Source organism: Eumetopias jubatus, unplaced genomic scaffold, assembly GCF_037043125.1.
Source record: "Eumetopias jubatus isolate StellerSeaLion01/CBP00866 unplaced genomic scaffold, mEumJub1_p1.0 scaffold_12, whole genome shotgun sequence".
NCBI classification, from domain to species: domain Eukaryota; kingdom Metazoa; phylum Chordata; class Mammalia; order Carnivora; family Otariidae; genus Eumetopias; species Eumetopias jubatus.
This window is the reverse complement of record NW_028274818.1, coordinates 5,743,314-5,768,492: the sequence shown is the minus strand read 5'-3', so window position 1 is coordinate 5,768,492 and position 25,179 is coordinate 5,743,314. Positions and strand designations below refer to the sequence as shown.

At 46.5% G+C, this 25,179-nt stretch overlaps 3 non-coding genes across 3 annotated transcripts; 2 read left to right on the top strand and 1 right to left on the bottom strand.

Moving 5' to 3' along the window:
- The first annotated feature begins 1,962 nt into the window (after positions 1-1,962).
- TRNAE-UUC (transfer RNA glutamic acid (anticodon UUC)) lies at positions 1,963-2,034 on the top strand. The gene has a single exon. It is a non-coding gene; the product is annotated as a tRNA-Glu (tRNA).
- Positions 2,035-2,833: 799 nt separating this feature from the next.
- On the bottom strand, positions 2,834-2,905 carry TRNAE-UUC (transfer RNA glutamic acid (anticodon UUC)). Its single transcript has one exon. It is a non-coding gene; the product is annotated as a tRNA-Glu (tRNA).
- Positions 2,906-7,574: 4,669 nt separating this feature from the next.
- TRNAV-CAC (transfer RNA valine (anticodon CAC)) lies at positions 7,575-7,647 on the top strand. Its single transcript has one exon. It is a non-coding gene; the product is annotated as a tRNA-Val (tRNA).
- The last annotated feature ends 17,532 nt before the right edge of the window (positions 7,648-25,179 follow it).

Here is a 25,179-nt window from a genome sequence, read left to right as displayed (position 1 = left end):
TGTCAAACAAATAAAAAAAGAAAAGAAAGAAAGAAAGAAAGAAAGAAAGAAAGAAAGAAAGAAAGAAAGAAAGAAAGAAAGAAAGAAAAGAAAGAAAGAAAAAGAAAGAAAGAAAGAAAGAAAGATACAAGTTCCCTTCCACAAAAAAAAAAAAAAAAATACTGCATGCCCTCCCTCTACTGAGAGAGAACTCCTCCTGCTTGACTGCCTTTGAACTAGGACATCGGGTTTTTCCTGCTTTCGGGCTTGGACTGGACCATCCACTTTTCTGGAGTCTCAAGCCTGCTGGCCTTGGTCTTTGGACTTGAACTGCACCAGCAGCTCCCCTGGTTCTCAGGCCTTCAGACTCCAACTGGAACTAAACCATCACCTCTCCTGGGTCTCCAGGCTGCCAACTCACTCTGCCGGTCTTGGGACTCCATAACCACGTGACCCTTAGAGACAGCTAGAGTTATAGATGTAGATCTCCTATCGGTTCCATTTCTCTGGAGAACTCTAATACATCTTCCATGCATGTCCCTTCTTCTCCCTCCTCTCATTAACTCCTAGCAGAAAATCTGAAGGCTCCTCAAATGACAGGAAACAGAAAGTTTTATATTTTCTTTTTTTAACTGGAAACATGCTACTGAATGCAATTTGAAGGGGAAAATGCATACCTGTTATAGCCCACTGCCTTCAAACCACATGGGAGCTGCTTGAGCTGCTGAGGTGAAAACGCTCCCCAAAGAACTTGGCAGTGTCCTTCCTAGAGGGAGAGCCACAGAGGTCCAAACAGAAAGGACTGTATGCGTAATGGATGTGGTGGGTAGCAAAGGTTCCGAGTTTATTTCCAAGGGTGCTGTGATTCACCAGGGGTGGGGCCTGGGGAAAGGTTCCTGGGCGGGGGAATGGAAATGGAGAAAGATGAGTCAGTTTGGGAGAGCATGACCTTAGATCCAAGTGGTGGGGTGAGGAGCTGACAGCTCTATACAGGAGTGGGCCTGGAAGCTCAGAGAAGTAGCTGTGCCTAGTATTTGTAGCTGTGGGGAATAGCACAAATGGAGGGCCACATACCATATGTCTAAATATTTTAAATTTATCAATTAAGCTAATAAACAGTAAAATACAGTAAGATCTTTCCACCTACCTTGACCAAAAGAACTTCTTAAGGACCTATGAGGCCAGATTTGCATTTAGAATTGTGGGACTCCTCAGAGGCTCTGTGCCTGAGGACAGTGGCTTAGGGAGGACCCTCTCCTCTCAATTCTAGCTCCTTCCTGCACGGAGAGGGGTCTAGTGCAGGTGTGTGGGCACCTCACCTCCCACTACCAGGAGCTGCTCAAACCCCTGCACACAGCCTTCCTTTGGCCACCTCCTCACCTGCACACATTGGAGGCCTAATCCACCTCCGCCACACTGATGGGCAGAGAGCCCTAACCAAACTTCAGGCATCTGTGCAGGTCATTCCAGGTCCGAAACGACAGAGCGGGGCCTAGAAGAGGAGTGCATCTCCAGGTGGGCCTGTCCCATTGGCCCTGAGTATGCCTCCCTCTGCATCGCAGAGGACCCTAGTGGGCGGAGATGAGGAATAAGATCCTTTTGTGGGAGGGGAGGGAGCAAGAGGGACATGTCTTCCTCCGTCAACCATGGGGAAACTACAGAAGTGGGAGAGGCACAAAAATTTTAGGAATGAGGGGGACAAAAAAGAAAGAAATATGAGACACGCTTGAGGTCGGTGGGAGGCAGTGACAAAATGTAGGAAAAATTGTCCGCTTCCTTGGCTTGACCTGTGACATTTGTTGCAACTTTTCTGCCATTGAAGTCTCCTTCCACCCCCTGACCCAAGTGGCAGTCACTGTATCCAGCGCCACACACCCACTTCACGACATTCTCCAGACATTTCTAAAGGTCTCTAACAGGTCCTGCATCATTCTTAAGATCTTACTCCTCTGGGAGATGCTGCCCCTAGACTCCCCATGAGCCTCCCTGGTGGTCTAGTGGTTAGGATTTGGCGCTTTCACCGCTACGCCCCGGGTTCGATTCCTGGTCAGGGAAGCAAGTTTTCCGTTTTTCTTTCCCCTTCTGACCACCACCAATACTCTGTAGTTGCTGCGATTCCTGCCGCCTGGCTATATAGTCAAGGCGCGTGGCGCTCAGTCTCCCAGGCCGGCAAGTGCCTGCGTGGTTGCCGACTGCTGCCAGCCAAGGCCAAGTTCGGGGATTCTCAGATGAAGACGGTGCAGCGCGCAGCCTGCAGGCCTCTCAAACTTTTCCCAGGTGATCCTGAAATCAGTTTTGAGAACCTCAGGATGAAGTCACTGGGGAGCCAAAGACTGGTGTCAGATAATTTGCTATTTTAATAGGATCAGTCCTCATCTATTTGTGATAATTCCTGTCTTACAGGTAAAGTGAACTAATTACCATATAGAAATAACATTCTTGTTTTTACAAAAGACCAAACGGCTGAGGATCTGGTAAAATTACCTGAGCTGTCTACACCTCTGGAATATAACAGGGTTTCAATGAATGGGGGAAACATTACATCCATTATTGACACCGTGCCTATGCCAAGCAACCTTAACAGATGTAAGAGTCATTTGATATAACTCACTTGTTTCATGTAGAAATTTTCTCATAGGGACAAAAATAAACTCGTAATTTCCAATAGAGGGAGGCAGAGGCGAGTTTGAATTCGCACAGCGGAATGTCTCATTCTTCACACATACCTTGTTCCCTCCATACTGATATACCTCAGGACCAGATGACCCGTGGGATGCGCGGAAACGGCCTCGGTGAAAACGGAGTTGCTCGGAGCAACAGTCGAACCCCGATGGTGATGAAAAAGAAAACAGACTTCCCTGACCGGGAATCGAACCCGGGCCGCGGCGGTGAAAGCGCCGAATCCTAACCACTAGACCACCAGGGAAGAGGTACTGATTGGTTTTGGGCAGCAGCAACTTCTGACAAAAGATCTTGGGACTGATTCAAACATACATTACAAATTTGAGGGGATGTCTGAAAAACGTCCTTGAAATTGTAAATAATTTTTGAAGGTGTGTTTTGTAACTGGAGTCCAATGGAACAATGGAGCCTCCGTATGAGCAGAGAAGATGCGAGCAATATTCTTGTTCACCTTCCTTGTTGCCCATTTGTATACAGTATTTGCTACCTTCCATGAACACAGAATTCCGGATGGACCCACCACACAGTGGGAGTTCAGAGACTTAAGGTGAGTCTAAAGTAAGCACTTTGCCTCTGTCACGGAATAAACTTCCAGCCCAGAGGCCACACTTTCCATTCCAAGCAGAATTTGCTTCAAATGGAAAAAGAAGACAATGGTGTTCTAAGAAAAACCAACAACCAAGAAATTCTATCATATCCTGTCTTAGGTAACTTCCAGGATTAGCCAACCACTTATGGTGGAAACAATGACACAGAGGGAAAGGCAAAGACAGCACAACCCAGAATTCCTTTTCCTTTCATGCCTTCCTTCCTTCCCAGCAAGCCGAAGGTAGAAAATGGTAGAATGTGTGTATTTAGAAGTAAACTAAGAACAGTTGAGTTAATTCTGTGCAATATTTCCACTGTTCTGGAAAGGACAAAAATTCATGTGCCCGTAGGAGCTATGAAATATGGATTGTGTGATTTCAGTGATTCTGCCTATGAGTTAAATGCTTTTATATTTGCACTGTCAACTAAAAACAAATCCGGACTTAGATAAGGAGAGACTTCTCAAAAAGACTATTGCAATAGAGAGGATGCGCCAATCTCAGAAATCTGCAAATATCTCGACATCAAACAGCAAAAGGTGTTTCTTTCACGGGGAGGGGTAAGCAGAGCTTAGCAGCAACTTTTAAGGGGAAATTGAGGCAGTGAGGGAGAGTGAACAGAGAGCATGATGAGAGCAGTTTCCCAGGAAATGTGTTCCCCTTTGGTCAACGGATTGGCAGGATAAGCTAGTAAATGGGACGTGTCCTGCGTATTGGCACTTGCTCAATCTTGGATACAAGCCAAAGTCCAAGGGCCTATGGGGAGGATAGAAGCTTGACTCCAGGTAGCTCAGGCTAAAGCAGAGGATGAAAACTGAGCCTTGCACAATCTAATGATAACTGGCAAAATTCATCCTAATTATTTTAATTTTTCTTTACATAGAATGACATTAAATAGCAAATAAAAAAAACACCACAACAAGTTGGGAGGGAGGCCACGGAAGAAGGGGAAAAGCTTTATACTTCACGACCTCTAGCAGCACTTTTCTTGTTGCTTTCTGAACAAGAGGCTCACGTTCTTATCTCCCACTGGGCCCCACAGCTCATGATCCTAGTACCAGATGGTAAGTTAAGTTTCCAGGTCTACATTTGTATTAGCGTGATTCACGGCTTCTTTCTCAAACATCCCAGCTGGAGTTCGAGTTTTGGTTTTGTTACCCATCTTCACTGTTCTGGGGCTTGATCAAGCAGCCAAAGACCTTGGGGACCCCAGGCTACACCTCCCATGCAGGTGTCCAGCTGGGCCCTGGACCCAGTTGATTGCTCTTTTGCTTTTCCTGTAGGATACAGGTCGACAGTTGATTCATTGCAATTGCCTACTGCCCTTTCATCCAGCAGGAGCTGAGCAGGACACACATCTCTCCAGAGCCTGCAGTTGGATTTTGCTGACCTATTGCTTTTGCAAGGCCCAGCCTCACCCCTGCTCGCCCATTCCCACGCAGGGCATGGCAGCCTCACACCTCCCAGCAACCTCTGCGTCCAGGTGGGAAGAGGGACTGTCTCTGACCACCTACCACAACCCTGCAGGGTGCACGTGGACTTGGGCGGGGGAGAGGTGGAAAGCTGGCAATGTTTCAGGCATTCCTATACTGGTCTCTCTCTGCGGCAGGGGACTGGACACTGGTGATCTCCCGGGAGCTAGGGCACAAGAGGAATCAAAGCCTTGTAGCTAGTTGGACCCAAACTAGAACGAGGAGATAGCCGACTTTGATGAAAAGCCCCATCTCCTTCCTCATTAGCATAGTGGTGATTTATTCCCATCTGTCATGGGAGATTAGGATTTAATTCACCAGCCATTTAACTCATTTGTTACCACATCACTTTTGCTTAACTCCTCTTATTTCCTAGCTTACAAGTAAAATCAAGCAGTTAGTTACCATATAGAAATACATTCCTGTTTTACAAGAAATCCAAAGGGATTAAGTGTGACATTCCTGATCTTGCAAGCCCAGTACGTGTATTTGCATGGCTCTGGACTGCCCCGCAGGGCACTTTAAACACCGGTGGAAAGGCCAAAAGGGTAAAATTACCAGTCCACCTAGAACTCTAATTTTAACTATTTTTAGGATTTCAAAGTGAAAGAAAGTTTCATGGTTACTAATACTGTGCTTCTATTGACAGAACCTTTCTAGATTTAGCAGATACCTGAAATATCGTGTATGTTTCCAAGTGAAAGTTTAATAACAGATCAGTGATTCCCTGGTGGGGTGGGGGAAGCATTTTGGAATTACTGGATGGACATCTTCAATCTTCACAGCCTCCCTGCTCCTGGGGTGCTGACCAGCTTAGCAACTGGGTGTTTGACTCCGCCCTTTGTCTCCCTTGACAGCTAGAAGGACTAGGAGCTCACTGCCATGCTTAATTTACACCTTTGAGTAAATGATCAGCATTCTTACCTTTAAAATATATTTCAGTGAGAAGTAATGAAACTGGCTTACTGAAGAAGTTGCTGAGAGGCTGTTGTCATCAGGTTAAGGCGCCCGCAGATGGAAGTTTCCCCCGCCCCACTCCGGCTGCCCCCTGCCTCAGTCCAAGCAAAGGGTCCACTTTAATTCTTGACTCGGGTCTCAACTCTGGGTAAAGGAGCAGTGGCTTTCCACGGGAGCAGGGCATTGGGATTGATGAAGCAAAGTTCTGGGCTCCCGAAGTTATGGTGATGATTTCCATGTCTGGCTTCTGGAAGCAGCCACGTCTGTCCTGATGCCAGGCTCAGGATCACAGCGCTGGGTGCTGGGCCCAGCAGGGCTGAGCGCGAAGCACAACCTTACCTCTCTGTGGCAAGATTTACCTGGGGAGACATGCTACTGAGCATATGGGGTGCTGCTGGCTGCCACCTTCAGCTTTTTTTTTTAATTTTATTTTTATTTATTTGACAGAGAGAGACACAACGAAAGAGAGAACACAAGCAGGGGCAGTGGGAGAGGGAGAAGCAGGCTTTCCGCCGCGCAGGGAGCCTGATGCGGGGCTCGATCCCAGGATCCTGGGATCATGACCTGAACCGAAGGCAGACACTTAATGCGCCCCACCTTCAGCTTTTAATTAATGTTCAGTGGTTTGATCCCAATTCCTGGACAGCCTTTCCTGAGGTGACTATCCTGCTGCCCTTTACGTTTCAGTTTGCCCACTGGTTCTCCAACTTTCTAAGCCTTAGTTTTGGTCTCTGCTGAGGGCCCCCACTCCTCCCTTCCCCCAACGAAAAGAGAACATGCTAGTGTCTGTCTGGCTAAACAGTGTTAGGACTTGTAAAATAATGGCACCCAGCCCAAACATGCCAAGCGTCTGAGAGACCCTGCATCGGTAATGTGATATTGTGATATAACAACAAATGTACACTTTGGTCTTCATCTCAGGCCCCAGGCCAGAGCTAAAACCTTTGTAATTTCCTAAGAAAGAAAGATGCTAGGAGGATCTTTTGTTCTCACATTTCTTCTTTGACCCGGTTCCTATCCCAGAGCTCCTAAATCCTTTGGAATTTCCTGGGTAGGCATGTGTTATGATTTAATGAGGTGACTCCTGGTGAGCTCCTGGATAGCTTCAGGATGGGGTCTAGTCACCAGAAAAACCATTATGATTAGAAATTTGGAAAGTTCAGTGACACCCCCCACCTCCTCTGGAGAGAGGCTGGAGATTGAGTTAATAATGGGTCGTGCCTCCTTGATGACGCCTCCACACACAAAATCCCTGAGGTAGGGGGTCTGCACAGCTTCAAGGCTGGGGAACCCATGGAAACCCCTTCCCGCCTTCCCTGCGCTATGCATCTCCTGTCTGGCTGTTCCGGAGTTGCATCCTTTTATAACAAACTGACAGTCTGGTAGGTAACCTGTTTTCCTTCGTTCAGGGAGTCATCCTAGCACTTTATCAAGCCGGAGGAGGAGGAGGTGGGAGCCTCTGATCTATAGCTGGTTGGTCCCAAGCACAGGTGACAACCTGCACTTATGACAGGTGCCTGCAAGGGGGAAGGGGTGCCACGTGGGACCGAGCTCTTCCCCTGTGGAATCTGACGCGGCCCGAGTGCCCAGGGTCAGAACGGAGCTGAACTGGAGGAGCCCAGCCGGCGTCCCGGGCGGGGACTCGCGGGGACTGGCGGGGGTGGGGGGACCTCCCGCACCTCACGTGGGCAGAGGTGCAGCGTCCGTGGCAGCAATAAAGGAGACCCACAGCTCGCGCGCTGGGAGCCCTGGGCGGCAGACGGCGGCTCCCTGCAGCGCCGCACCCCCGCAAGCCCGCGTGGGACCGGAACTTCCCCGCGGGGGCGCCAACGAGTCCGGCCAGCGGCTCGCAGCCGCCCAGTTGCAAGGCGGCTTTCCAGCCGGCGGCTACCGGCCGGTTTCCGTAGTGTAGTGGTTATCACGTTCGCCTCACACGCGAAAGGTCCCCGGTTCGAAACCGGGCGGAAACAAGCGTACGTTTTGCGCGCTGGGGTGCTGAGCCCCAGTGGGCCAAGCCCACCGGAGACGGCCTCGCCGCCCCGGGCAGGAGGCAGGTGGGCAGGTGGCTAGGCACCTTCGCAGCCCTCCGCCGCCTCCTTTGCGGTGTCCTTTTCCGGCCCCGGAAAGGGAAAGCACGCCGGCAGCTCAGCGAATGAAGCCCTCGGTTCCGATCCGGACCCCTGAGGACCAGGTTCTCGGTCAGTCTCTGCTCCGGTGCCGACTTCTTGGCGCGCTTCCTCCGGGGAATCTGCCAACCCGTGCGGGGACCCAGCCAGGGCGGGGCGACCGTCTGGCTTTCCGCGGATGGCCCGCAGGACCGAGGAGCCGGGTCCCCCACCTAACCTGCCTTTCCTGGTCTCTCTTCTCCATTTCAGCTCCCACCACCCAGCCAGTTCTCAGTCAACACAAGCGTGATCTCCTTTCTCCCTCCCTCTTCTCAGTCTCTCCCCACGGGGAATCCTAAGGCCCTCGGTTCTCAATCAGGTGGGAACGATGTTTTCCTCTAATTAAAAAGTTATTCTCACAATCCAACCCTTCCCTCCCATAAATAAGCAAACAATTTGAACAGACACGTCACCAAAGAAGATAGATGAACGAATGATCATAGGAAAAGGTGTTCAACATTACTTATCAGAGGAAGACAAATTAAAAACAATGAGATACCACGACACGTTATTATAAACGCCTGCAGTATCAGGCTGTCAAGGATGTGAAGGAATGGATACACGCATTCACTCCTGGTATGAATGTAAAATCCACTTTGCAGTTTCTTTAAAAGTTAAACTACTACAATATAATTCTGCCATTCTAATCATGGTATTTACCAAGCAGAAAGAAAGCAAATGCAGGTATGAAGACTTGTACCGGAATGTTCATAGCAGCTTTATGGGTAAGAGCCAGAAACTAGCAACAACCCAAATGACAATTAACAGGTGAAGGAAAATTGTGGTATCCCCATGCAATAGAATACTCCTCAACCCTCCACCCCCCAAAAAGGGAATGAACTATTGATACACACAACATGGATCTCAAAATAATGATGCTGAGTGAAAGCCCAACCAAAAAAGAGTGCTGTATGATTCCATTTATATAAAATTGTAGAAAATGGGGGCCCCTGGATGGCTCAGTCCGTTAAGTGCCTGACTCTTGATTTCAGCCTAGTCATGATCTCAAGGTCCTAGGATCAAGCCCAGGAGTCCAGCTCTGCACTCAGCATGGAGTCTGCTTGTCCTTCTCCCTCTGTTCTTCCCCTGCTCTCTTTCTCTGTCTCTCTCTCAAGTAAATAAATAAAATCTTAAAAAAGAAAATTAGAAAATTATGGAAAATAAAAACTGTAATGACAGAAGCAGATCAGAGGTTGCTTTGGAAGTGGGAGGAGAATAGCAGGTGATAAGAATTAAAAAGGGGCCCAAAGAACTTTTCAGGGAGGGGGTGGTGGTGAATATGTTCATTATCTTAATTGTGGCCAGCTGTGTTATGACTGTCATTGACCATAGGCACTTTGACCTTCGTGGGCCACTTCCTTCACAAGAATGTATTTTTAAATATTAAAAGCCTTTAAAAATATATCAATGTCAAAATATTTTACAAATGTGTTAGTATAAGGATGAATATCAATATGTAAAAATATTTTCTTCAACACAAAAATTCATTATTTTCTTTGAATTTAAAAGCATTTTTTAAGAATTAAAGCATTTTTAAATTTACAATAAAGTAAAGCATTTTCGTAGGTGTCTGACTATGTTGCTTAATGGGCAAATCAGCCCTGGAGTTGAAAGATGGCTTCAAAGGTCAATACATGTATCAAAACTTAACAATTTGCATATTTTAAATACGTACACTTGCCTGTCAAGCATGCCTTAACATAGCTGTTAAAAATTGCTTTAGTATTTCTCAGAAAAAAATAAACACATATTTCAAGCCTGTTCTGGATACTCATATAAATATATATTTTTAAGTTTTTTATTAGAAAGTTTGTACCAGGGGTGCCTGTCTGGCTCCGTTGGTAGAGCACGTGACTCTTGATCTTGAGGTTGTGAGTTTGAGCCCCACGTTGGGAGTAGAGATTACTTAAAAAATTTTTTTTTAATTTTAAGAAATCTTTAAAAAATGTTTGTATAACACAAAATATATACTCACAACATTAAATAATTTTTAGGTGGACCTCAGGTACAGTGTCAATCTCAATTCATTGTCCTCTATCCACCTGGGTGAGTACAAAATATTTTGGGGGGTCTTAATTTCTTTTCTTTTATCCCTACCCTACTTCCAACCCCTGCTAATGTGTTTGATATGTATCTTGGATGTGTATGTATCCTTGTAAAATGTGCAGCTGTTCCGTGTGTTATTTTTGCACTTGGCCCTGTGACTTCATGGTCTACTCATGTTGCTGTCTGCACATTTAGTCCTTTGTTTCTCACTGCTGTAAATAATTTTATAGTGAGCATCCGCCCACTTTACTTTTCTTTCGCCCATGATGGATGCCAGGCTGTCAGGATACCACACCCTGCTATCAGAAACAAGGCCATCATACATTCTCTATTAAACACATATTTAGAGAGAGCCTAAATGCCAGGTACTGTTCTGACCTCTGGGGATTAGCTCATGACAAAAAGAGAGACAAAACAAATCCCTGCTGCGTGGAGTTTACATTCTAGTGGGTGAGACAGACAATAACAAGATAAAATATATAGTGTATTCCGTGATGATTCATACTAAGGGGAAAGAGAGAGCAGCAGGATATGAAATGTTTGGCGGTGTGCGTGCATGTAGGGGGGGACGTGTATAGGAAGTTTTAGATAGCATGGCCAAAGAAGGGCCCCTGAGAAAGTGATTTTTGAGTTAAAATCTGAAAGAAGTAGGAAACTAGCCCTGTAGATATCTGGGCACCAAGCTTCCAGGCCGAGGGGCCGCAAGTGCAAAGGTCCCATGGCAGGAGCTCTTGTATTCCAGAAATAGCAAAAAGGCCCCTGTAACTGGATCAGAGAGAGCTAGAGGGCAGTAGAGTGCCTTGTAAGACATACTAGAAGTTTTGGCTTTCGCTTTGCTGAGAGCTGGAAGCGTGGGGAAATGCATTTCCCTGCGTCGCACAACAGGGCAGAGAATGCATCTGAGAAAGAGACACTACAGCCAAATAGCAGCGAGGAAGGAATAACTACAGTTCCTCTGGTGACCCTGCTTTTGTCTCTATCTGGAGCCCAAAGTGATTGATGGCTCTCCCTCACCCTTTTTCCAGACCAACTACTCTAGCATTCCTTGGTTACCCATTCCACTAGCTCCTTTCTGAGTAGATGCCAGAAGGCTGGGCCAGTTGGGGAAGAGAAGGGTTGGCAAATTCCTCAGAGCTTTGTGGACCTTGAAAAGAGCCCTTCCCTGTTGCTCAGAAGATTTCAGGGCTTTATGGAGAGTACAAAGAATTAGTAGGGTGGCAGGCCTGTACCACCCAGACCCGCCAGGATCTTCCAAAGTCTGATTCTTGGTCGGACACAAATGGGAAACCCAGGGACGGGAGACAGACTTTGTTTCCGGGGGTAAACAAGTCCACGGCTTCCTATGGAAGTTGTAAGGTAACTTGCAGGAAGCACGGTGGTCTTCTCACCCTGCTCCCTTCTCTGCTGTGACGCAAGACCCAGGCTGCTGTCACCCCAGGTCCCAGGAAAGTATGATGAGCCTTCTGAAGCGTTTCAGGATAGAATCGGTGAGACTTGCCTAAGAAATAAGAAAATGGCTGGGTCACATGTGTTTGGGGCCTGAAAGGAGTAGTCTGCATGTTAGCGTAGGCAGTTCTGTTCTAACAAGAGACCCACAGCCAGCAGCGAGGAAGTCCTCACCAGCTATTGGGAAGGTCAGAGGCCTGTCCTGGCAGCCGTCCACAAGAAGCCGGATCATATCAGACAGGCCCAAGATGGCGGATGCCATGACAGAAAACCCCTGATAAAATAAGGAAGAAAAAGGGCAAAACCTTGCTTCCCACCCCCAAGTAATAAATATTCTGCCCCCTAGTTAACAACTGTTAATAAAAGATAGAAACCCAACCCCCAGGGCACGCAGCTCGCTCTCTTGAGCTTCCCTGCTCTCCTATCTTCGAGAATGTACTTTTTGCCTTAATAAAATTTCCTGCTTCTGTTACCCATCTACTGTGCTGCGTGTCTGTCCTTGAATTCGTTTTTGTGACAAAACCAAAAATCTTTGGCAATTCCTTCAGGTCTGGCTGGGTGGAGGCCTCAGGGCCCCGGGGACTCCCCAGGTCACCTGGCAACATGCACCACTGCTACCTATTTGCAGGGGCCCCAGGGATCTCCCACTGAGGCAAAAGCAGCCTTGGCTTTCAAAGAGTATACACAAGCCAGTAATTCTCCTCTAGTTTCAGTACTGCAGGCAAGAGCTTCACACACTGCTGGGGAAATGGACTCCATCTGGCTGAGTGAGGAGTCTCAGGCATCAAGATCCTGCCCAACTTAAGTTAGAAGACTAGACAAACTTTTCCCCTTTGTTTGGAAACAGCCAGTGCATGGTAAAGGCCAGAAATGCATCTGTAATTCCCATAGTTAGGCCTTCTGCCTAAATTGTCAAAAAGCTGGAAGTACCTTAAAGCCCAACCATAGAATCCTGCATAGCGCCTCACTTCTGGACTCATTCAGGGGCTCCAAGTTATGTTAATTGAAAAAGACTCAGGCGCAGAGCAGTGTGCAGAATGTGTGGTGTTTGGGTAAGGAAAAGTGGAGAAAATATATGTATGTGATGTGGAGAACAAAGGCAAAAGAAATGTAGATAAAATTACATTTCCTTATAACATTGACAAATACTTGAGACCGGCAGAGGATAACATTCCCCCAGGAACTCCCAAACTTCATGTTAATGCCTTGCTACAGAGAAAAACCACCTTAGCTTGACAATAGCCGCCCTCCAGGATCCTGAGTTTTCTTTAACATATGAAAAATCCTTTTGGAAATTTCCCTTTGTCTTTACCTCCCCCAACTCCAAAATATAAAATCAATTGCTCCTCGCAATCCCAGCATAGCTCTTTCTGTCCAAGAGTCCTGCCCCTGTGCTGTAATAAAACCACATTTTTGCACCAAAACTGTCTCAAGAATTCTTTCTTGGCCGTTGGCTCTCAAACCCTACTTCAAATCATATCATATGCACATATAAGTAGCCACATGTATAAATTATCCATGAAGTACCTACAAGAAACGTAGCTGTGGTTGCTTCTGAGAGAATGGGAAACTGAGGGCAGAGCCAGAAAGGAGACTTACTTTTCCTTGCATATATGTTAATGGTTGGATTGTTTTTATTACGTTCACATATTATCTACCAAAAAATGTCAAATGTTTTTAAAATAAAAAGAGATAAAAGGTCAGTGCAATATAAACGTCAAGTATGGTTAAAAAGACATGAGGTATCATGGAAAATGAGCAGCCTAGTCAGGTAAAGGCGAGATTATGAGTAAATTTTCATTACAAAGATAAAAAGGGACACGTTAACGCTCATTTCCCCAAAATTGATTCGTCACATGGTGATTTCGCCTTCCTACTCCCGGGGCCTTCCAAGTCACGCCTAATCCCTGACCCCTTTGGCGCGCGAATCACACCGAGGGACACGGAAGAGAGTCGTCCCTGGGACATCGCCCCTGCACATCAGCCAACCTCGCCAGCCTAACCAAACATCCCGGAAAATCCAAATCCGAGCAGAGATGCCCCTAGAGAGGTGAGCCCAGGGCTCCCCGGAAATTCGAGATGGCCCAACGACTGGGGCCCGGGGACGTCCCCGCCCTCGGACGTCCCTGTTTCCCCGCCCCCTATCACGTCCGGCCCCGCCTCCCACCGAGGATGTCCCGCCTCCCTCGCCCCTTGTCACGTCCGGCCCCGCCTCCCGTCGGCGGAAGTCCCCGCTCCCCCGCCCCCGGTCACATCCGACCCCGCCTCCCACCGGCGGACGCCCCCGGTCACGCCCATGCCCCGCCCGCCTGTCGCCCGCGGACACCCCCGCTCCCACTCGGATGCCCGCCCCAGCGGGTCGGTAGGCTTCCCGTCAGTGAGGCTGAATCAAGACCGGAAGGTGGGGAAGGGCTGGTGTCGGTTCCCGGCAGTGAGAGGAGGATGACGCGGAACGGGCAACTCGCCGCGGAAGGGAAGCAGAGCAGAGCCGGGTGTCGCGGCTGGGATGGGGAGAAGGGGCAGGTCCCAATCCTCAGCCCCGCTGCCTCTTCCAGGCGTCCGTGGCTCAGGCCCAGACGCTGGGAAAGACCCGGCTCGTCCCGAGGGGAGTGGCGGTCCGCAGACCTGGACACCCGGCACTCATGCGTGGCCGTGTTCCGCCCGGTCCGGTTCTCTCGGCTCCTCCGTTTCCACCCTAAACCGCTCTGATCCCAGTTACAGGTGTGCTATTTAAAAGGATTCTATGGACGTAACAACGGGGGAAAGTCTAGTTTAGGAGAGTGCCCCAGTTCCCTGCGGAGTCTTGAATTTGCTAATACACATTTTTTAATCATAATGACTAATTTTTGTTTTACATTTACCTTGTATCAGACTAAGTGATTTACAAAGTCATTTAATCATTTTAACAATCTTAGGAGATAATCACCATCAAAATGCAACAGATGAAGAAATAATAAAGTTGTAAAGGGACATGCAGGAGGTCCATTCTAGCGATGCATGGGCAAGATCCAAACTCAGGTCATTTATACTGATTGTCCACAAATCCCTTATTTTTTATTTTTTAAAGATTTTCTATTATTTATTTGAGAGAGAGAATGAGAGAAAGAGAGATGAGAGGGGGGAGGGTCAGAGGGAGAGGCGGGCTCCTTGCTTGCGGGACTCGATCCCGGGACTCCAGGATCATGACCTGAGCCGAAGGCAGTCGATTAACCAACTGAGCCACCCAGACGCCCCCACAAAGTTCTTTTTAAATTGGAGCATCAGGAGAGATCAGCCCTACAAATAATGCACTTTATCTTGGAGTCCCTGGAGAGGGCAGCTGTGAGGTCCAAGTCAGACAAGGGAATGAATGTGAGCCCCTGCCCTGTGCTGGAAGAGGTGGCTTGCCCCTTCTGACTACAAGGTGAGGCGGCGGGGAAACCTGCAGGAGACTGAGGTCGGGGTGCCAGCAATGCTTGCTGCTGCTCCTTCCCACACCCATCGCAGGACATGCCCAGATATTCCCGTGAAACCCTGCGGTGGGGCCGATGCTGGAAGGACTCAGGTCCTCCTGCTCCTGAGGAAATGGATTAAAAAACACCCAGGTATCCAGCTAATCCAGCCACAGTGGGAGTTCTGGGGGGATGAAGAGAAGAATGGATTTGGAAGACTGGACTCCCATCTCCTTCCACGGGAAGACACCTAGATAAGAGCAAACGTCTTTTGTAAATAAGGGAATGAGACAGAGCAGCCCATTGGACAGGGACTTTGCAACTAGAGGAAAATGGGTGAATTAGTTAATGTCAGGATGAGACTCCAAAAGGCCCAGCAGAACAGCTGTAACTCAGCAGAAGGTCCCCAGGGACAAGGCCAACACAGCCAAGAGCAGTAAGGTCCCAGAGGCCAGCCACAGGGAGCTGAGGTTGCCTGCATTTCTCTACTACCATGATAGTTCTTCATTCACCTAGACGCCACCTTGACAGAGTGTTCTGATTACTGCTGTGTAACAAACCACTCCAGGGTCAAGAATTGGGAAAGAGCAGGGGCGCCTGGGTGGCTCAGTTGGTTAAGCGTCTGCCTTCGGCTCAGGTCATAATCGCAGAGTCCTGGGATTGAGCCCCGCATCGGGCTCCCTGCTCATCGGGGAGTCTGCTTCTCCCTCTCTGCCTACTTGTGCTCTCTCTCTGTCAAATTAAAAACAAAACAAAACAAAAAAAAAACGGAAAGAGTTGAAGGGGGACAGTTTCTGTTCCAAAATCTCTGGGACTTAAGTCACCACTAGGCTCTGTCTTTCAGCTCAACAGGCTGGTGCTAGCATTACCTGGAGTCACTCATTCACATGCTTGGAGGTTATGCTGGCTGTTGGCTGCGTTCCAGTAGGAACACTTACACGTGCCTCTCCATAGGGTCTGCTTCCTCACATCAGGGTGGCTGGATTCCAAGAGAGAGCATCCCAAGAGCATCAAGCAGAGGAGATCATCTTTTTTTTAAAACTCTGTATCACTTACACCTTTGTCAGAGGCCCATCCAAATACAAGAGGAGAGAATACAGACTCCACCCCTCAATGGGAGGAGTGTCAACATCGCATTTAAGAAGACCATGTGGTGGGGTGCCTGGGGGGCTCAGTCAGTTAGGCATCTGCCTCTGGCTCAGGTCGTGACCCCCAGGATCCTGGAATCATGCCCCACATTGGGCTCCCTGCTCAGCAGGGAGTTGCTTCTCCCTCTCTGTGCCCCTCCCCCCAACTCGTGCTCTCTCTCTCTCTCAAATGAATAAATAAAATCTTTCAGAGGAAAAAAAAAGGGCAGGTGGTATGGAGTATCATGCTACAACCTTCATGAAAAATTAAGAGGAGTGATGAGAGACCAAACATTTACCTAGAGGGACTGAGTTAACCCCAAAACACTATGTTTTGGTTATCTATTTCTATATAACCACTTCAAAGTTTAGTGGTTTAAAATAATTTACTATTTCTCATGGTTCTTTGGATTGGCTGGGGCTCAGCTGGGCTGTTCTGATGGGAGCTTGGCTTGAGCTGGAACATTCAAGATAGCTTTAGGCTTCTCTCCACGATGGCCTCTGTCTCTGGCTAGGTGACTGGACTTCTTACAGGCAACTGACTTCCAAGAAGAAACGTTCCAACCAAGGCAGACAGAAGCCACAGATCTGTTAAGGCTTGTACCCCAGAAGCTACATATTAGTGCTTCCATCCCATTCTATAGGTCGAAACAAGTCACAGGGCCAACTCCAATTCAAAAGGAAAGGAAACAGACTCCAGCTCTTGAAGGGTAGATGCTTGGGTCACATTGCAAAAGAACTTATGGGATGGGAGATACTGATGTGGTCTCTTTGGAGACAGTCACCACTACTATGCAAAACAAGAAGAAACTGAGAAATCTTAAATTGGGCAGTTAAAATTTCCCCTATTTCTCCCCATCTTGTGGGACAGAGGCTTAGGAACAAAGTTAGATCAGTTATAAAATATGCTACCTCCCCCCATCCCGCATATTTGAGTATAAAGAGTAAATCGTGAGCCGCTACATAGGTCAAAATATTAGACTGCACTAGAACGAGCCTTGGTATTGAGAAAGAAAATTGGAGAACACATTTGGATCAGGATGGGAAATAGATTAATTTTGGTTTTGCTCTAAAACTTTTGTACCTGTATCTATCAGTGCTTGCTGTGACTTAACACCTCAAGGCGGACCAAATGATCAGGTGAGACTTTTAAGCCTAATTCACTTGTTTCCTTTGCTCTCCTCGTGTTTCAATCCACCACCATCCCTCCCGCAAACTACGGCAGATGACTCCGAATGAGTGTCCGTGCATGCACAGTTGGCCTCTGCCAACCCATTCTCCATTTACGTATCTTTTAGATACATCGTTGAACACTTAATCCTAAGCATATACTAATACAAAAAAATTCACATAACTTCCTTGTTAGAGATTTTGCTGTAGTATTTTCAGATGCTTAAAGCTGAAAGGAAAGTTGGAGACCAACTCTTTTATTTTAAGGATGAGGAAAGTGAATCTCGCAGAAGCTAACTGAGCTGCTCAGAAGCGCACCGCTTAGTAGTTGGCATAAGATGGAACATGACTTCCTAATCTAGTGGTCTTTTTACTCATCACATTTCCTTTCAAGTAAAGAGGGAAAACACATGATAATAATAATATCTTATTTTTTAAAAAAGATTTTATTATTTCCTTCACAAGAGAGGCAGCGAGAGAGGGAACACAAGCAGGGGGGCAGCTGGAGAGGGAGAAGCAGGCTTCCTGCTGAGCAGGGACCCTGACGACGTGGGGCTCGATCCCAGGATACTGGGTTCGTGACCTGAGCCGAAGGCAGATGCTTAACAACTGAGCCACCCAGGCGCCCCATTAAAAGCTTATATTTTTATTTTTTTAAGTTTTATTTAAGTAATCTCTACCAACCACATGGGGCTCGAATTCATGACCCTGAGATCAAGAGTTGCACACTCCACAGACTGAGCCAATCAGGCGCCCCAATACCTTATATTTTTATAACCCATATTTATACTTTTCAAACCTTTCCTTTTTTAAAATCTGATTTTATCTTTATGGGGACTCTGTGAAGTCAGCAGGGCGGGTGCTATTATCCCCCATTTGTAAAACTAAGACAAGGAGATACTCAGAGGCTTGGTGACTCGGCCGAGGTTATAACTAGTTGGTAATAGATTTGGACCTAAGAATACAGGTCTCCAGCATACTCTTTTGCGGTCTTTAAATTTTTTTTTCTTTTTACAAAAGTATTTTTTTTTTTACAAAAGACATATATGCTTATTGTAACAATCGGCACAGAAATGTATGATGAAACTTTCTTAAGCAAGAATAATAAAACAAGAAGTCATAAAGGAAAAGACATATTTAACTACCTTTTAAAAAAATTAAGACAAAAGATAGCATACCATAGGGGAAAAAAACCTAGAAACGTGCTCTGAGAAATAATCTAACATGTGTGACTGATAAAGAGGATCTCTAATACACAAAGGATACTTATAAATTGATAAGAAAAAGGAAGAAAACAAAAAAATGAGGAAAGGATATGACTAGGTAGTCTATAAAAAAAGGAATTCCATGTAGCTAATAAACACGTGAAAAGGTGCTAGTAGTCAAGAGACCAGAAATGAAAAGAATACTGAGATATCATTTTTCACTCATCAGGCTGATAAAAACAAGAGAGTGATAATTTTCAGAAACTGAAAGGATGGAAGAAAAAGGCACTTTTGTATGTTGCTGGTGGGACTATAAGTTACTCTGTTTTTAAAAAAGTAATCTGGCAGTAAATACTAAACCTAGACATACATACTCACTTTTGTCCAGCTACTCCGCTCTTAAGAATCTAGCTTCCGGAAATAAAATCCTAAGTACAGAAGGCCAAATGTATAAAGATGTCTGTTACAACACTGTAGTAGCAAAAAAGTGGAAATATCGTGAATGCCTATCAACAGGGCAATGACTAAGTTACAGTATGTCTCCATGATAGAGCAGTAGACAGTTATGTAAAAGAATGAGACAAATCTATATATACTTATGGTTCTATCCTATTGAGCATCTGTGATTCCATTTGGCTCTTGAGCCTCTGAACCTATATTCCTATATTTGGGGGAATACCCCCCACTTCCGCCTTAGAAGTTACAGCTTCCTCCCACCAAAAAATATTATTCATTTTTCTAGCTCCCATTGCAGCTGGAAAATCTGCAGTCTAGATGCTGTGGTCCCACATCTTGAACTGGGAACAGGTGAGGGAGAGCGGCAGGGAGGACGGTGAATGATTCTTGGTTGAGGGTCAATGGCGACAGGAACAACTTCATCCAGTTTCTAGAGTTATAGCGACAGTGGCTCTAATTCCAGCACCCAGGACTGACCACCCGACTTGTAGGGCCCAGGGCAAAATGAAAATGCGGGGCCCCTCGTTCAAAAAGTATTGGGAATTTCAAGATGGAAACAGCAGAGTATGAAGCCAAGAGCACGGCCTTTGTAAGTGCAGGGTCGTGGGCAACTGCACAGCCCACGTGTGCGTGGAGCCAGCCGGGAGCGCACCGGCAAGTCACACATGCAAGCCGCAGTGGTGTGCCCAGTGACGGTGGCAGTTCTGGGGACCAATTTTGCAGGATGATCAGGAATAATTTAAAATCCAGTAACTTCAAGTCTAATCCTTCAACTTTCCCAGAAAACGTATGAGCTACACAATGGCTTTTAATAAGCTACTTTTCTTCTGAATTGCCCAGTTAGTCTGTGTTTCTTTCAACTAAGGACGCTGATATCTCATAGATATGTTAAATGAAAAAGGCAAGTTGCAGAGTAATGTGTATAGTACAAGAAGACATAACAACTTGGAAGAATACATAACAAGGACTTACAGATATTTAGCCAAACTGAAACTGTAAAACTCCCAGAAGAAAACATAAATGGTAAACTCCTTAACATCAATCTTGGTGATAACTTTTTGGATCTGATTCCAAAAGCAAAGGCAAGAAAAGCAAAAATAAACAAGTGGGAATACAGAAGACTAAAGCTTCTGCACAACAAAGGAAATCTTCAACAAAATGAAAAAAGGCAGCCTATCGGATGGGAGAAAATACTTGCAAATCATATACCTGACAAAGTGTTAATATTCAAAATATATAAAGAACTCATACAACTCAATAGCAAAAAACCCACACATTCTAATTAAAGAATGCGCAGGGGATCTGAGAATAGACATTTTCCAAAGAAGATATACAGATGGCCACCAGGTATATGAAAAGATGCTCAACATCACAGATCATCAGAGAAATGCAAATCAAAACCACAAAAAATATCACTTCGCACCTGGTAGAATGACCATCATCAAGAAGACAAGAGATAACAAGTGCTAGTGAGCATGTAGAGGAAAGGGAACCTCCTCGTGCACTTGCACTGCTGGTGGGAATGTAAATTGGTACAGCCACTGTGGAGCTTCCTCAAAAAATTAAAAATAGAACTACAGGGGCACCCGGGTGGCTCAGTTGGTTAAGCGTCTGCCTTCAGCTCCGGTCATGATCTCAGGGTCCTGGGATACAGCCCCACGAGGGTTTCCTACTCAGCGGAGAGCCTGCTTCTCCCTCTGCCTGCCACCCCCCTCCACTCATGCTCTCTCTCTCCCTCAAATAAATAAATAAAATCTTGAAAAAAAAAAAGAGAACTACAATATCATCTAGCAATTCATTCTGGGTATTTATCCAAAGAAAACAAAAACACTTAACTCGAAAAGATGTATGCACCTTCATGTTCATTGCAGTGTTATTCCCAATAACCAAGGCAGGAAAACAACCTAAGTCCCCATTGATGGATGAATGGATAAAGAAGATGTGTGTGTAATGGAATATTAGTCTGCCATAGAAAAGAATTAAATCTTGCCATTTGTGACAACATGGATGTCACTTATATGTAGAATCTAAAAAACAAACAATCCAAGCTCATAGATTCAGAGAACAGCCTGGTGGTAGCCAGAGGTAGAAGTTGGGGGTGGACAAAAAGGCTTAAGGAGGTCAAGAGCATAAACTTTTCATTATAAAATAAGTTCTAGGGAAGTGGTGTACAGCATGGTAACTAGAGTTAATAATGTAATAATGTAATAATTTTTAGTTGGGCATGTAGCCTCTCGGAATAAAAACTCTATTTCCTGGCCTGGCCTGTTATATGTGCAGCTATGCATGGCCATGTGACAAAGTTCAGGCAATGAGATGTAAGTGGAAATATCTCTGTGTGAGAGTTTCAGGGATCATTCCTTCAAAAACAGCTGCCATGTGCCCTGAAGATCAGGGTCCTGCCCTTGGGATGGATGAGAGTGAGCTGGAAGGAGCCTAGGACCCTGAACAACCCTGGACCGCATACCTCTGGGCTTTTATACAGGGGCAAATAGACTTCTATAAGCCACTCTTATTTTGGATTTGCTGTCACTTGCAGGCAAATCTACTCTAACTAGAACAGTTTTTTTACCCAAGGAAGATGAGATTGGAGTGCTGTGTATAGCTTTCTTTTTTTTTTCTTCTTTTTAAAAAATTTATATTGTTATTATTATCATTTTAGAGAAAGAAAGAGCATGAGTGGGGGATGGGGAGGAGCAGAGGGAGAGGGCAAGAGAGAATCTTAAGCAGGCTCCATGCTCAGCATGGAGGCTTGATTTCAGGACCCAAGCTGAAATCAAGAAGTCAGATGCTCAACCAATTAAGCCACCCAGGCACCCTGCATGTGGCTTTCTTTGTACATCTCTGTTTGATTTGCTAGAGTGAGAACATATTCCTTCTGTAATTAAAACAAAACAAAACAAAACAAAAAACCCTGAAATTATGGCCAGAGTACCTAGATTCTAATTTCAGCTCCAAAATTCGCTGGTTCTGGCCTTGGACAAATAACTTTCTCACTACCTCAATTTTTAAATTTTTCTAAATGAGAGAAAATAACTCATATACTCTTTTGAAGTAGTTGAAAGAGACAAAGCAGCATTGCATATTACATGCAAAGTTTTGCAACATTTCAGCTGAGAAAGTTCCTTGAGATGCTTGGTGAAAAAGAAGTTCAGCAGTCGAATAAGTAGAGGAGATACTGCCTATCACCTCCCTCTCCCACTTCTCGTGGTCTCCCTGCACATAGGAAGTTAAACACCCGAGAATTCCCATAGGAAAAAAGCCTGTTTCACTTCATTAAGGCAATCAGATTAAAGGAGGGCTGGAGACTTTGGATTTCAGAGTCTTCGACCTTGAGGAACAGGCGGTTTGGGATGGTGACAGCTGGTTCCGCAACTTTCCCAGCTGTGCAGCTGTGGGCAGACTGTTTCACCTTCCTGTGCTTCCGTCTTCTCCTACGTAAAATGTACTAATGCTATTCTCAGTTTGTTGCCAGATCCTCAAGCATGATGGACAAGAAAGAATTCTTGAGACGTTTTAGGGTTGCAACTTAAGTTTATTTAAGTAGCACGCGGACAGGACCCCTGGGGCAGAAAGGGCAGAGCTTTGGCTTCGTCAAGCTGGCCCGACAAGCTTAGTGCTCAGGGCGGATGGGGCGTGGGGGAGGGGCGGGGGAGGGGAGGTGTCGGGGGAGGGGGATGGGGTGTCGGGACACGTGCAGGGCGGGTTCGATCATGAATGTTTCTTTGAATGTCTACTGGCAAAACTACTTTCTGTAGTAACTGTGGGTGCGATGTACAGGCAGGCAGGCGTGAGACCCTATAAGAACTTAGCACCCAGGGGCGCCTGGATGGCTCAGTCAATTGGCAGGCTGCCTTTGGCTCAGGTCATGATTCTGGAGTCCTGGGATCCAGTCCCATGTCAGGCCCCCCCGCTTGTGTGCGCGCTCTCTCTCAAATAAATAAAAAATAATTCTAAAAAAATCTTAAAAACTTAGCACCCAGCACGTATTTGATCCTTATCAGAACCACGCAGGCTATTCGTCAGCGTCTGGGCTAAAGGTGAACATTTCTCTGTTCCTAGCCCTCATCAGTTTTACATGGGGTTGTTGGGGAAGTAAGTTAAAACACTGGTATATTTTAATGGCTCGAAAAATGATGATGGACAATGATGAAAGTCGTCTGATCCGGACTTTTTAGGAGATTACTGACTCTGTGCCTGGTTCCCGACAAAAGGAAAAGGCAAGGGTAAAAGTCAGGAGTGCTGTGGGGCCTGAATGATGATGGCGGAATGTCTGCGTGCGGGGTGAAGAAGGCAGCAGCTCTGGACGCAGGGGCTCCTGCGGGCTCCAGGGAGTGGGAGGCGAGAGCGCCTCGGCCAGCGTCGGTCACCGGTACCGGCCGCCTCATATTCCTTGGCAGTCCTCGGTGAAGTGCACAGTGCACACTACTTGTTTTTCTTCAATTTTTTGTGGCGGTAAAATACATAACAGAAAACTCACCGTCTGAACCCTTTTTAAGCGTACAGTTCAGCGGTATTAAGTACATTCATACTGCTGGGCAACCATCACAGACGGGGGCGGGGGGGGGGGTGCAGGCAGAGGGAGAAAGAATCCTAAGCAGGCTTTGCATCCAGCACGAACCCGGCAGAGTTCGATCTCATGACCCTGAGATCATGACCCAAGTGGGAATCATGAATCGGGAACTTAACCGACTGAGCCATCCTGGCACCCCGACCACCACCATTCTACTTCCTGTCTCCACGATCTTGACTAAGTACTCCACCATTCTACTTCCTGTCTCCACGATTTTGACTAAGTACTCGTAAGAAATGGGATCATTCACTACTTGTCTTTCTGTGTCTGGCTTATTTCACTGAGCATCAAGTCCTCAAGGTTCATCCATGCTGTGGCATATGCCAGAATTTCCTGCCTTTTTAAGGCTGAATAACGTTCCATTGCATAAAGTTCATAATACTTTTTTATGTTAAAAATTAGGGTCTGAAAACATTATGATCTGGGGGCTGCCCTTCAGCAACCTGTTTGGGGAAAGAGACATGCTTTCTCCATCAGCTGTCTTCCTCCTCGGTGGACTCCTTGAGAAATATGTTGCATTTTGCACCCGGGGAGGGTTACCACACCTAGTTAGCCCAATGTTTTCCCTACAGAATTTCAGTGTGTCTGGAAATTCACCTTTTAAAGAGAAGTGAAGGCAGGACAAAGAAAGGTGTGAGAATTGGTAGAAATAATTGCTCCAGAGTGCAATTTCCTGGACAGCCTTCTCCCACTCAATGGGTAAAACAGCAAAAGAGTGCTGAATTCAGGAGTTAGATTTTATAGGACCAGAAAATGAACTTAGGAAACTAGCCTGTTTTTAGGGTTCATTTCTTTTTGATTCTTACTGAACATGCTAAAGGGGATTACAGAAACACACTGAATTGGCAACTCCCAAATATTGTGTTGACCGAGGGTAAGACCGCAGAGTGATGCAATGGGGAAGCATGGCATGTACTCTTAGAGACTGGACTAGCTGTTAGAAGAGGCTCCACTGGAAAGGTTTCCCTGCTGAGGGAGTTTTCCACTGAGTCATTTCCAGTAGGTGAGGTCAGTTGAGACCTGGAGTGGCCAGAACACAAGGATCCTCCTGCCATCATTCTCCCCAGAGGTTACTTTCAGTGTGGACCAGGCTGTGATCCTCCCTACCAGGAACGGAAGAGGCTGTGCCAGGGCTTTTCCCCTGTCCTGTCTCGGGGAAGGCCAAACTTTCACCCAGTGGACCACAGCGTCCGATCCCAACGTCAGCGAGGCTCTGGGAGAGTCCTGAAGGATGGGAGGGACGCCTGGAATTCATCCCCATCAGACCTCAGCTGATTCTTGAGAATCCCGATTCGTCCCTTCCACTTCTCATCAGGGTTTCCCCAGGCAGTGGGAGTGCTCCGCCCACAGGAATCTGAAATTCCTCCCCCTAGTCTTCAAGGCTCTCAGAGTCTGTCCTGTTTCTCATTCCCCCAACTTCTTTCTAAAGCTTGACTCTGCCCCTGACTCTGCTCTCCCATTGCTCAGAATCTTCTACCACATCCTCCCGCTGGTGACTCTAGTACTTATGTAATTTAAGGATGGGGGGCAGGAGACAATGAGCAAAAGATTTCCTTTGTGATGCAGGGTTTCGGGGACTAGTTCTAAAACTAGCCTCCGCTAGAGGGAGACTTCATCTCACGAAAGAAAAGATGCGGCCTTAGCCTGAGAGGAAGCAGAGGTGTTAACTCATTTATGTAGCTTTTGAATTGTAGCCAACTCTCTCTTTAAAAAAAAACTGTTCCTCTACTTGTGGGGGGGGGGGTGCAGCAGGCAGAGCTCTCTCTCTCTCTCTCTGTCTCTGACAAATAAATAAAATCTTTAAAAAAATAAAAAATAGGGCGCCTGGGTGGCTCAGTTGGTTAAGCGACTGCCTTCGGCTCAGGTCATGATCCTGGAGTCCT